Source organism: Castor canadensis, chromosome 5, assembly GCF_047511655.1.
Source record: "Castor canadensis chromosome 5, mCasCan1.hap1v2, whole genome shotgun sequence".
Classification (NCBI taxonomy): Eukaryota; Metazoa; Chordata; class Mammalia; order Rodentia; family Castoridae; genus Castor; species Castor canadensis.
Window position 1 is genome coordinate 108753973 of NC_133390.1, and position 12126 is coordinate 108766098.

The following is a 12126-nucleotide window of genomic DNA, read 5'->3' on the forward strand; positions in this document are numbered from 1 at the left end:
ACAGAACAGTTGGGATATTATGGCACAGATGCCCCCGGTTCTGGGAGGACAGGCCCAATGAGAGAGCACCTTGCTCAGCAGGAGCAGAACCTCCATCTGATGGGATGCAGGGCTTGATGGGGAAGCAGGGGTCAAGAGCACAGTCAGGGAAGTAAGGACTGGGGGTCCCACAGGGTGTGAGCCTAGGGAGCCATAAGAGGCATGCCTGAGGGCAGCACAGGTCAGATAAGTAGGAAGGGGAGCCTTTTAGAGGAGAATCCTCCAGGAGCAGGGAGATACACTTGGATGTGCATGACAGAAATATCCCTTCGGCCCTGTGGAGGGTGGATCCCAGGGGCTGCGGTAGAACAGAGGGAACAATTAGCAGGGTGTGGCTACGTCTTCATTCAGGATGGGCACAAAAATTCTCTGGCCAAAGCTTGGTGATGCTCCAGGTGGATGGTGAGAAGGTGCTGAGACCAAGGCAATTGTTCCAGTTCCTGCAGCAGGGATTTCTGTAAGGTATGAGCTTGCAGCCCACAGAGAGAAGTGTTTTGGACATACTGAGGTTCCTGCGGGACTTTTCAGATCACTCATTTTCTACCTCAAGTCTTAGACACCCTGGATATGTGTGTGTGGCCTGGTGGTCACCGACTTGGAGCTTCAGATGGGTCTGGCTGCACTCAGGTCCCAGGACCTCACATCTGCAGTTGCCAGGATACACCTCTGCACAGAAGCACCAATCTCAATAATGACAATAATAATAAGCCTTTGAGGACACAGGAAAGAAGAGTGGGTGCTTCTTTCTTGTCTCTGTGGGTCTCCACTGATGTCTGGATGGAGGAGGTCAGTGTGAGCTTTACAAATACGTTTTCTAAAAAAAAATAATAAACCTATTATACAATATATATGTAAGATTAAAGTCTACGAGTATCTAAGCCAAAATTGTAAAGGAACAATGGACGGGAAGACTCCCCTACTAGATAAGGTCGTGGTTGAAAAAGACTTATTTCAAAGCAACAGTAATAAAAATAGAGGTATTGATAAAAGCCATTGAAACACAATAGAAAAATTAGAGACAGTGCCACCTACATGGCCATTTAGTATAAGACAGAGGTGATGCCCAGGTCAACAAGGAAAGCATCGAGTGTTAGTACAAAATGCTCAGTAGCTTTTCTCTTTCATGGCCATCATTGAACCAGCAGTGGCCAAGATGGCATTCAATCTCTTTGTGATTTCTGACTGAAGCAATAACTGTAAAAGGCATTTCAACACACCTTCCCACATTTGCAGGAAGATCATGTCTCTTCTACTTGTCAAAGAGCTAAGGCGCATGTGCAGTGTTCATCGTGCTCATCTGAAGGAATGATGAAATTCAGGTTGCGCAGGGAGAAAATAAAAGTGAGCAAATTGGATAAGTAGTCCAGGTTTACTGGAAGACATTGGGTCTTGGGAAGATGGGAATGATCCAGATGTCCCCGTGGGCATTCACTCCAGCATTGGGTGGTTGTCACCAGGCTAAAACTGGTCACAGACCTCAAAAAGATTCTTGAATGGGCCAGGTCTGGTGGTACACACATGTAATCCCACCTACCACGTAGGCAGATGCGGGAGGATGGAAGGTTCAAGACAAGCAGGGACAAAGTTAGTAAGGCCATATGTCAAAAACAAAATGCAAACAAAAGGGCTGGGGGAATGGCTCAAGTGCTTACCTACTGTATATAAGACCCTGGGATTTTAAAAAAATGATTTTTTCACCCAAATGAAAGTGGACAAATTAAGGAAGGAACAATTGAGGAGATGCAGGAGGAGAGTTGAGTAATCTCATATGCAACTGTCATTAAAACTGCTAAAAGAAAATGCTCACTATATAGTGAAAAATAAAACTAGACTCTAACCTAAAATGACACACAGAGGTGAATCTGTTTGCACATGGATGAATGACTAATGTGAAAAGCAAAAGTATTATGGCAGTAGAAGAAAATGTATCTTTGATTTTTAGGAGCAGGAAGGACATTTCACCATCAAAATCCCCAAGTCCTGAGAAATTGGATTGTATAAAAATAAAGGATTCTCTTGTACAAATTCCTGTTAGCCAGGGATCGAGTTCATGGACAGCTTGGGAGAACATATTTTTCAATTTTTAAAACCAATAGGAGAATAAAAAAGGAATTTCTTCATATAACAAGAAAAACACAGAAATCTTAACAAAAATGGGCAATTTACAGAGGAAAGTCCCACAGGCTAGTGATCCAGTATAATCAGAAAGATGCAAATGAAGCCTGAGATATAACTACAACTCTTAGCGTGGCAAAAACTGAAATATGCTGTGGCAAGCGCTGAGGAGCTGTGGGCTCCAAGATTCCTTGTACAGTGAGAGTAGCCAGTGCGGCCATTGTCGAAAGGCTTTCTGGCTTTATGTGGCCAGATTAGCATGTGGCACCTTACGACCTGGTCATTCTGTTCTGGTTGTACATACCAAAGAGATTTTCCTACAAGACTGTGGAAGAGCATGTAGGAGGACGTTCATTAACTTGGTGTTTTTGGTAGAGGGGAGCTGCAGGCAGTTTAGCTGCCCACCAGTGAGAGAGTGGGTAGGTAAAATGTGGGGGACCCACTTCATGGAGGTGTTCTTCGGTTAGAAGTAATGGACTAGGGGCACCTGCCCTAACATGGATACAGCGTGAAACTATACTACTAGGTAAATAGGTAAAAACAAAAGCAGAATAAGATCTGCATATAACTCTGTACATGGACAAATTAAAATCCTTAGGGTTAGGTTTGTTTTGGAATTCAAAACAATTGGGTCACCGACAGAATAGAGGCAGTGTCTCATGATCAAGCACAATATTTTCTGTAGTAAAGTGTAGGAATAGTCACACTGAGTGGATAATGAGCTACACATAACCTGCACGTCACGTTTTTCTGTTAAGTGAGTTTAAGAAAAAACAAACTTTTGGTGTCAGAGCTTCATAGGTTGAAAGATTATGGATAAGTGATGGTGGGGCTCTGCTTAAATGAAAAGAACATGCTCACACTAGTACACATTCACAAAAGTACGAGAGGATGTGTGTTAAACACATTAGGATAGACCTCCTCGGGGAGTGAGGGAAATGAGAATTGAGGAATGGGGAGCAAGAAAATATATAAATGTATGTGTATACATGTGTGAGGGAAGAGACCAAGGGTGTCAAGGACTGAAGAATATGATCAATTCAGGTTTTCTTCATCTCACGTCCTTTGCCCAAAAGATACATAGATGAAGACGCATTTTCTAAGAAGTATGAAAGTAGTTTGTAAAGTTCAGTTGTCATTTTGCACATTCAGGTAGTGTCTCTGTTTTGGTATAAATCAGTCTTTATACATATGTACAAATAGTTTAACAGGATACAGTCCTAGAAACCATTCAGTTTGAGCCATGGGTCAGTTGAGGATCTCGTATCACCGGGAGTCAAGGATCTTTTCATGAATCTGGCAGAATAATTTAGGGATCTCTACCAGTGGTTCTTGACTGGAGATGATCTTGCCTCCCAGTGACATTTGCCAATGTATGGAGACATGTTTGGTTGTCATAACCAGAGGAAGGTGCCCCCGCATCTAGTGGGTGGAGGAATTCTGCTAAACAGCCAATGGTACACAGGACAGCCCCCTCCCAACAAGTGTTACCTGATACAAAATACCAGCAGTGGTAGGAGAGAAACACTGGCAAATATGAGCAGGTAAGCCTGCCTTTATCATTGTTTTTCTCAACAAGTAGTCACATGAATAGAAGACTCTGAACTATATCTTTGTTGCCATGATTTAAGGTTGAAGTCCAACCTTGGAAGAAGTGAGATGCTGAAGAGGCTTGTGACTGGTATAGACTATAAATCTGCACCTCTAGATCCAGCACGGTAGACCTCAGGGTCTTTCATAACACAGCAAGGACTCTGTTGTCAGTTTTCTTGCAGCTCTACTCAATAGATGTCATTGAACTTGAGCATAAATCAGCTGCTGTCTGCATGGCCTTAGACAATCAGGAGTCCAGTACAGCTGCATTCCTACAAGATAGTCTATCAGAGGTAAGAGGAGCCTCATGTTCCTCATGAATACCAAGCCCAGCATGACGTGCTGGGGAGTCCCTCTTGGTGGAGTTCTTTCTTCTATGGTGAGGAAGTATCTCAGCAGTGGGGGCAAAGTGAGTGAGTTGCTATTTGGGTATATAAAAATCAAACATATCCGTAAGGAGAAAACCAAACACACTTAACAGCAAATGATAAGCTGTATGCCGGTGGCTCACATCTGTAATCCTAGCTACTCAGGAGGCAGAGATCAGGAGGATTGAGGTTCAAAGCCAGTCCTGGGCAAATAGTTTGCAAGACCCTATCTTGAAAATATCCAACACAAAAAAATTGCTGATGAACGGGCTCCAGTGGTAGAGTGCCTGCGTAGCAAGTGGGAGGCCTGGAGTTCAAACATCAGTACCACAAAAAATAAAAAGCGAATGATAATGCAGAAAAAATAATCACACCAACAAACACCCATAAGTAAAAGGCCAGTAACCAATGCAAACATGGGCATGTGTGAATTACTTATAAACATTTGAAAGATATTCAGCTGCACTCATAAAGAAATGCATGTCTAAGTTAATAGGTATGTTTTTTAGCCTATAATCTACAAAACTGGAAAGTCCTGTGGTTTATAAGAGTGTGTGAGGATATGTGGAAAAACAGTGCCACGTTCTGTTGGAGGGAGTGTGATCTAGCATAATTAACTTGGAGGATTGGTTAGCAATAGCTATTAAAATGAAAAATGGCTGGTACTTTTGTTTCACAATTCCAATTCTAGGATTGAATCCTAGAATCCTGTTTGCACATATGCATAAAGACTGATTCATTCTAAAAGTACCATCTTTTGAAGCACTCTAAAAGGCCATTAGTAGGGTACTATTGAACTAAAACAAGATTCACCTTTTCAAGGGGTTACTACACAGCTATTTTAAAGAGTGAGTTAGACTGAGGGTTGTGAAAGGAAAAATCTTCACGATGTGAAAGAAGTCCTGGGAAAAGTTAGTGACTATTGTCTCTGGAGGAGAAGACTGGTCATTGAAGTTGAAGGAAAACCTGCTGTTTATTGAATACACACCAGACTACTTGAATTACTTAACATGAAAATGTATTACAGCTTCATTTAGTTTCATTTTGCTTTGTTTATATTTGCGCTTTAAAAGATCACCTCATGACAGATGTTTTGAGCTGTTAAGTTGGTTGCTGGACCATTTTGACAGCTATTGAACAGAGAATTTCCTCCAGGTTGCATCATTCTTGCAGGATTTACTATACAAACATGAGTCTGTCAGTGGATTAACCCTCTCCTACCAAGGTAGGAGCTTTCGTGTCTGACTTCTTCCATCTATCCATTCATTATCCATCATTCATCCACTATCCGTCCATCTTCTCACTCTGTTTTGTAAATATTCTACATGTGTGCTATGCACTTTTAGACATTTCCTTTTATCTCTATTATATGTACTGACATCATTTCACTGGCAAGAACCTTTCTGGTCTCTGGACCTGTAGAGTGGAAAGTCCAGGGGCTTTGCAGTCCTGGGTTAAAATTCAAGTCTCATCACTTTCTAACTGTGCAATCTTGGGGCAATTTACTTAATCTTTTGAATGTCTGTAAAATAGGGATAAAAATGGCTACATGTTGGTGTTTTGAGGAGCAGTTGCTGGAATAACATATACACAGGACGACAGAGGGCATAGCCCTGTAGTACAGGCACCATGGGCCCTAACAGGCTGTTGCTTTCCTTTTGCGGCATTGATCTTTCACTAGTGACTCGTGAGGCTTTCAACAGTCCCCCAAGGGCACATCATGTGCTCTATTTGTGAGTATTAGTAATGTTAAAGGAAACAAGACATTCCTAGTCAGGATCATTCTTTATTAAGAAACAAAGACTTCTTCACATGCGATTTGAGAGGCAGGCTGTTGGCATCAGATATTTTAAATGTCCAAATACTTCTTTTTATTGTTTTGCCAAGTAATCGTTCATTTGTATTTATGTTTCTAATGTTTCTCATTCATTCCACGTTTACATGCTCTTCCATCATGTATAATGTTCTTTCTGCCTTAAGAACACAAGACTTCTTTATGTTTTAAAGCACATCACTGTTGGCAACAAATTCTCTTACCTTTACCTCTGACCATATCTCTATTTTGTGCTAGTTTTTAAAAAATATTTTTGGTTGGCAGTTGTTTTCTTTCAGCATTTGACAGTACTAGGATTTGAACTCAGGGCCTTCACCTTGAGCCACTCCGCCAGCCCTTTTTTGTGATGGGTTTTTTTGAGATAGGGTCTGGCGAACTATTTGCTCAGGTTGGCTTTGAACCTTGATCCTCCTGATCTCTACCACTTGAGTAGCTAGGATTACAGGTGTGAGCCACTGGTGCGGCAGCTTCTTTCAGCATTTTAAAGATGTCATCACAATGTCTCCTGGCTTCCATTGTTTCTGTTAAGAAGTTAGCTGTCTTATTAGGAACTTGTTTGGGAGGAACATCTGATTATTTTTTTGGATTTTCTTTTTGCCTTTTTATTTTATTCTTAGCAATTTATTGCTAAATTCCTAGATGTCTTTTCCTTGTATTTATTCTGGTGAGGTTTGTAGCTTTTTCGGTGGTTTTTCTTGATGTTTTGAGACAAGGTCTTGTTAGTTATCCCAGGCTGGCTTCAAACTCATGAGCTTTGATTCATTATCTCTTCAAGTGATGCAGCTGCTGTATTCAACTCACTCTCATTTTTTTTACCCTTCTGGGGCTCTAATGACACATATACTAGGTCTTTTCTAAATGTTCTACATGCAGTTTATGGGTTTTTTTTTTTCCCTTCCTTGACGTGTGGAAGAGGTCTGGGTACTCCCATCCGAATATTTTTTAACAACCAATCTTTGAAGTCACTAGTATTTTCTTCATGTGGGTCTAAATATTGTCAAGTTCATTTACTGAAGTTTTAAGTTCAGTTACTGTATTTTAGAATTTTTCACTTGGCTTTTTTAATGCATAGATTTCAGTTCTTTGATGAAATTCTTCAACTTGTCATCTATTTTGTTGATTATGTTAATCAGTCATGTGATTATTCTGATGATTCTGATATATCTGATAATTCCAGAATCTGGATAATTTGCATGTCTATTCCTTGTTATTTATTTACCCTTTGCCCCTGTCTCTCTGTATATGTGGTATTTTTTGATTGAATGGTACATATTCCACATGAAAAGTTATTGAGACTGTCAGTGGTGTTAGCTTCTGGTAGGCAGAATAAAAACAGAACACCTTAAATTGATTAGGGACCAAGCTGATTTGAAGTTTGTTTCAATGCTTATAAGAACTAGTCTTTATTTATACTTATATCCAGGTTCTTGTACCATGAGTTCCTGCTGAAAGCAGCAGTTACTTACCAATGCTTCTCTGCTCTACTGGACTCTGAACCCCACTGTTTATTTACCCAGCACAGTGGTATTATTATTAGTTCTGTTTAATTTATCAGTCACTTTTTGTTATGCCTCTCTAATTCTTGCCCTGCTATTCTCAGTAGTTGGAAAATATGTAGAAGCAAAAGCAGCTCATTCTATTTGAACCACCTGACTGTACTTTCTTTCCTTCTAAGATCTTAACATCTGAAGTCCTGGTTGCTTTCTTAGACCTGCTTATCTTTTCTGCTTTCTAACAGCCACTTTCTGCTCAACTTCTCAGTCATTCCACTTATACCTTGATGCTAATGAATCCACAAATGACTCAGTGGAGAGTTTCAGAATGTCAGACTTACCTCCATGAGTTTTCCTTCTTTCAGGGATATTGAGTCTTTAAACTCTGCCTGTGTAGACAGCTTCTCAATGCATTCAGAACTAAATAATTGCCTTTAGTTCTCATGGGAGAATATTCCTATTACAAGCTAGCCAAGTGCCTTACACATGCTAGGCAAGCACTCTATCACTGGTCTACGAACACAGAGGTAGTTTTAAATACAAGGTCTGCTCAAAGTTCCAAACTTGAGGCTTCATCTTTAGAAGTATATGACAACTAATGGTGTCCTTTAAAAAATTTTTTTTTTCAAAAATAGTGTACTGTCCTTGGTACTAGAAGAGCCTTAACAGACATAGAATGATGGTAATAACTTAAGCCAGGGGTTACTGTTACCATCTGTATTTTTACAAAAGAGGAAATTGAGAAACAGAGAATCTAAGTCAATTACTGAAATCCATATAGCTGGTAAGTAGCATTGCTGAGACTTGAATCCATGTGGTATGGCTCTTGAAGTCACCCTCTTGATAGAAATCTTGACTTTCAAACAAGTTCTTATTGCTGAGATCATGGCAACCTCCTCTCCCACCCTAACCTATAACAAGTAATGAGAAATGTACACAAAAAGAACCATTATGCCATAGCATCCTGAAGGAACTCAGATTCCTTCTTCTTCTCCATATCCTGCAAGTCTTAGGTAGAGTAAGGTACACGAAGATTCCCAATAAGGCATTCTGATTTTCAAATGAGAACTGGAACCTGAAGTTATATTTAACTACTTGTATCGCTGCTTTTCTTGTGTTACTATAGGTATTTATGAAAATGAAATTTAAGGTTGCATAGAGCAGGCAAGGAGGTAGTTTGCTTGTCAGGCTTTAACTTTACTGCAGGGTGTAGGAAGTTGTCCCTTTTTCTTTCTTATTCAGGGTTGAGGCAACTCTAAAATAGTTTTTCCTAAGTCCATCTCACTGGAGTGGTTAACCGTCTTTTCTGGTCAAAAGCACCGGCTAGGAAGACAGTCTAAACACAGCCATTTATTATCATTTACCTGTGTTTATTTGGTGACCCACTGCATGGGGTCACTGAAGACACTGGTCTCAGAGAAACAGAAAGGAAAATAGAACAGGAAAACACTGGGTATATTGGTATTTCAGAAAGGGAAGAGGTCAAGCAGTTTTCTGTTCCTAAATGCTTCCTTTTAGTGTCAGAACAGTAGATTCCCAGAGAAGAAACTCCAGGTGAAAGAAGCAGACCAGACCTTTTCTGATATCCTACAATCTCATTTCCTTTGTTGTTTTTACAGCATGAAATGCCCCAGTGTTTCCCTCCTAAATAATCACACAAATTTACCCAATATCAAGGAACTTCAAAGAGTTTAGAACAGATTCTGTGTCTCTGTCCCCTGGTAGTAATATCCTTTGAGATAATAGGCATTGGAACAGTTTTGAGTGGTTTCTCTCTAGAAGCTGAATTACTAATGTTCCCATGTCCAATAAATATACAGCTGTATAAAAAGATTAAGCAAATGTATTCTTCTAATGCAATAGCAAATGATCAATTTTGTATTTAAATAGAGTTAAACTAATTTTATGCAATCGTTCCAGGGCATCCATCTGACAAACAGCTTTCTACAAGTGATTTTGTTTACTTGGTATCATCTCAACCAAAAATTCACTAAATTCTACCCAAAGTACCAGGAAGACTTTCAAGTTAATTGGAATGGCTTTGTTAAATTGCTTCAGATACTTTTTTTTTTTCCACAAAAAAGCTCTTAACACAGACCTCTTTTGGGGAGCTGAGGATCAAAATGTAGCAGATTGAAGCCTTAAGGCCTGTTTATGAAGATGAACTGTGAGGCTGTTTATGTTGATTTCATTTCTTTCTGGAAAAACATGTTTCCCAGATTACAGCCATTTTCCCTTTAGAAATCTTTTTCTTTTGGAATAATAATGAAGCCAATATCATTATTAAAATAACATATAGAAGGAAAAAAATACCTTTCAAAGACCGTCTTCTATTAGTAATCAAATAGGTGCTAGTTTTAGAATACTGAGGATTTGAGTGTGAATAAAATAGTGGAATGTCACCAGTCATTAGCAGTTTTGTTCACAGGGAAGCTTGGTACTTTTTCCAACTGTGTTTAGGGGATTTTGCACTCGAAAGAGTGATTTTGGGAAGAGCCGTATTATTTGTTACTGGTAAGAGTGGCTAACATCTATTGAGTACATGTTGTGTGCAGGGACTGTCCTGGACAATTTTCCATTATCATTTTACCCAGTCCTCAGAAACCCTACAAGCTGAATGTTATTACTTTTTTATAGCCAGCAAACTGAGCTTCAGTAAGTACAAATAACTTTTTCTTGGATAGTAGAGATGGGATTGGAACCCAACATATCTTTGCTGGGTGAGAGGGGTTCTTCATAACAGGATCTTTTTTGGAGAGCAGTTTTGAAGTATTTCTCAAAAGCCTGGAAAAATAGCATATATTTTCAGCAAGTAATTCCACTTCTAAGGCTCCAGTTTCAGGCATTAGTCAGACATTTGGAGTGTGAATCTATATAAGCATGTTCATAGCACCATTGCAAGACTTTAGAACATGGATAGATTCTATGATTTTCCCTCTCTACTCTCACACCCAACACAGAATACTTCTGTGACCAGTTGTAGATAGATGGAGATTTTCTGCCCTCACCACTAGTGTAGTGGACATTGGTTGACAGTATGTCTTGTTGTTTAGTTGGGTTTAGTTTTTTGTCTGTTCTGCTGTACGGACAAACTGTACACTGTATGAGGGCAAAGACTTGATACTCTTAGGATATAAAATAAAGTTTGGAATCTAGTAGTGACACAGGATAAAATTACAGCAATTTAGTTTAACAATCTTAATTGGCTTTATTTTTTATTCTAGAATTGAGCAACTTTATTCTATAAAATAGAAGAAGTGTTGCAATGAACGGAGCATAGCAGGTTGGCTTCATAGACAGAAAAGGGCATGTCCAGCACTGGTTGAAGCAGAAGAATCCCAAGTTTAAGGCCAGCCTGGGTGACTTAGGGAAACTCCTTCTCAAAACAAAACAAAACAAAGCAAAAACAACTTGCCCCCCTCCCCAAAGCATATTGGTCACTGCATGGACAGGGAGACAGACTTCAGCTTACCTTTTTGGTGAAGGTATTTAGGCACAGGAAGCTTCATTATCATGCCAATTAAAACTGGTTTGTTTGGGAAATTTGGCTGTGACTTCTCTAATCTTGATTTCTTGGAAGGTCAGGCAGGCATCTTAGTTTCAGCTTGGTGATGTGGAACTTCAGCACATGTTATTCTATTTTGATTTTTAACCCTGGTGTTGGGTTTAATTGGGAAGCTTAGCCCAAAATAATGGTCTCTTGTAATTTTTATTTAACAGTAGGCTCTCAAGAAATACTTACTGAGTAAATAAATGAATGCACAGTTTTGGAGGGTAGATTGGGAATATTTATCAAAATGTAAAATGATATGTAACTTTCACCTAAGTCAATTCCACTTAGAATTTATTCTATGGAAGTAACTACAGAAATGATATGCATAATAAGGTTAACTGTGGGGTCATTTATGGCGATAGAGAAAAACAGAGCTATTTTACTGTCCATTATTTTAACACTGTGATATAGGTAAATAAGCAGACATTGTGATATGTAGATATATATTTATTGATACCAAATATTAGGGGGTGAAGGAAATTGATTCTGGAGTAGTATATATGGAATGGTTGTATTAAATTCTATATGCATCTGTGCACATAATAATGTGTAGAGAGGTATTTACCAAAGTAATAGCAGTGTGTGGGAGTAAGACTTGGTAGATTTGGGATAACTTTTACTTGTTTCTGCATACTCTTATATAATGTTAAAAATAAATGGACTTCAATGAAGAGATGATGACGAGTCTGACTGGGGTGCTATCTCTGTCCTGTCACTGGAAAAGGAAAGGAACAAGGAGGATTCCTAATAAGAGAGAAGGGATAAATCCTTGACTCAACTTCCCAATCACAGGGATTCGAAATCCACAGCAGAAAGCATTTTGAGAGGTTTCACAAAAAAGGAAACTCACAAGATAGAAGTTTAGCAGGGATATATTTGGCAAGGTAAGATAAAGTAAGAAGAAACAGAAAGGGAAAGAGAGCGCCTCCTGCTCAACAAGCAAGAGATGGGAGCAAAGAAGCTCAATGTGTGCTGGTGGCTCATGCCTGTAAACCCGGCTACTCAGTTGGCAGAGATCAGGAGGATAGTGGTTTGAAGCCAACCTGGACAAATAGTTCATGAGACCCTATCTTGAAAATACCCATCACAAAAAGGGCTGGTGGAGTGGCTCAAGGAGTAGCCCTGAATTCA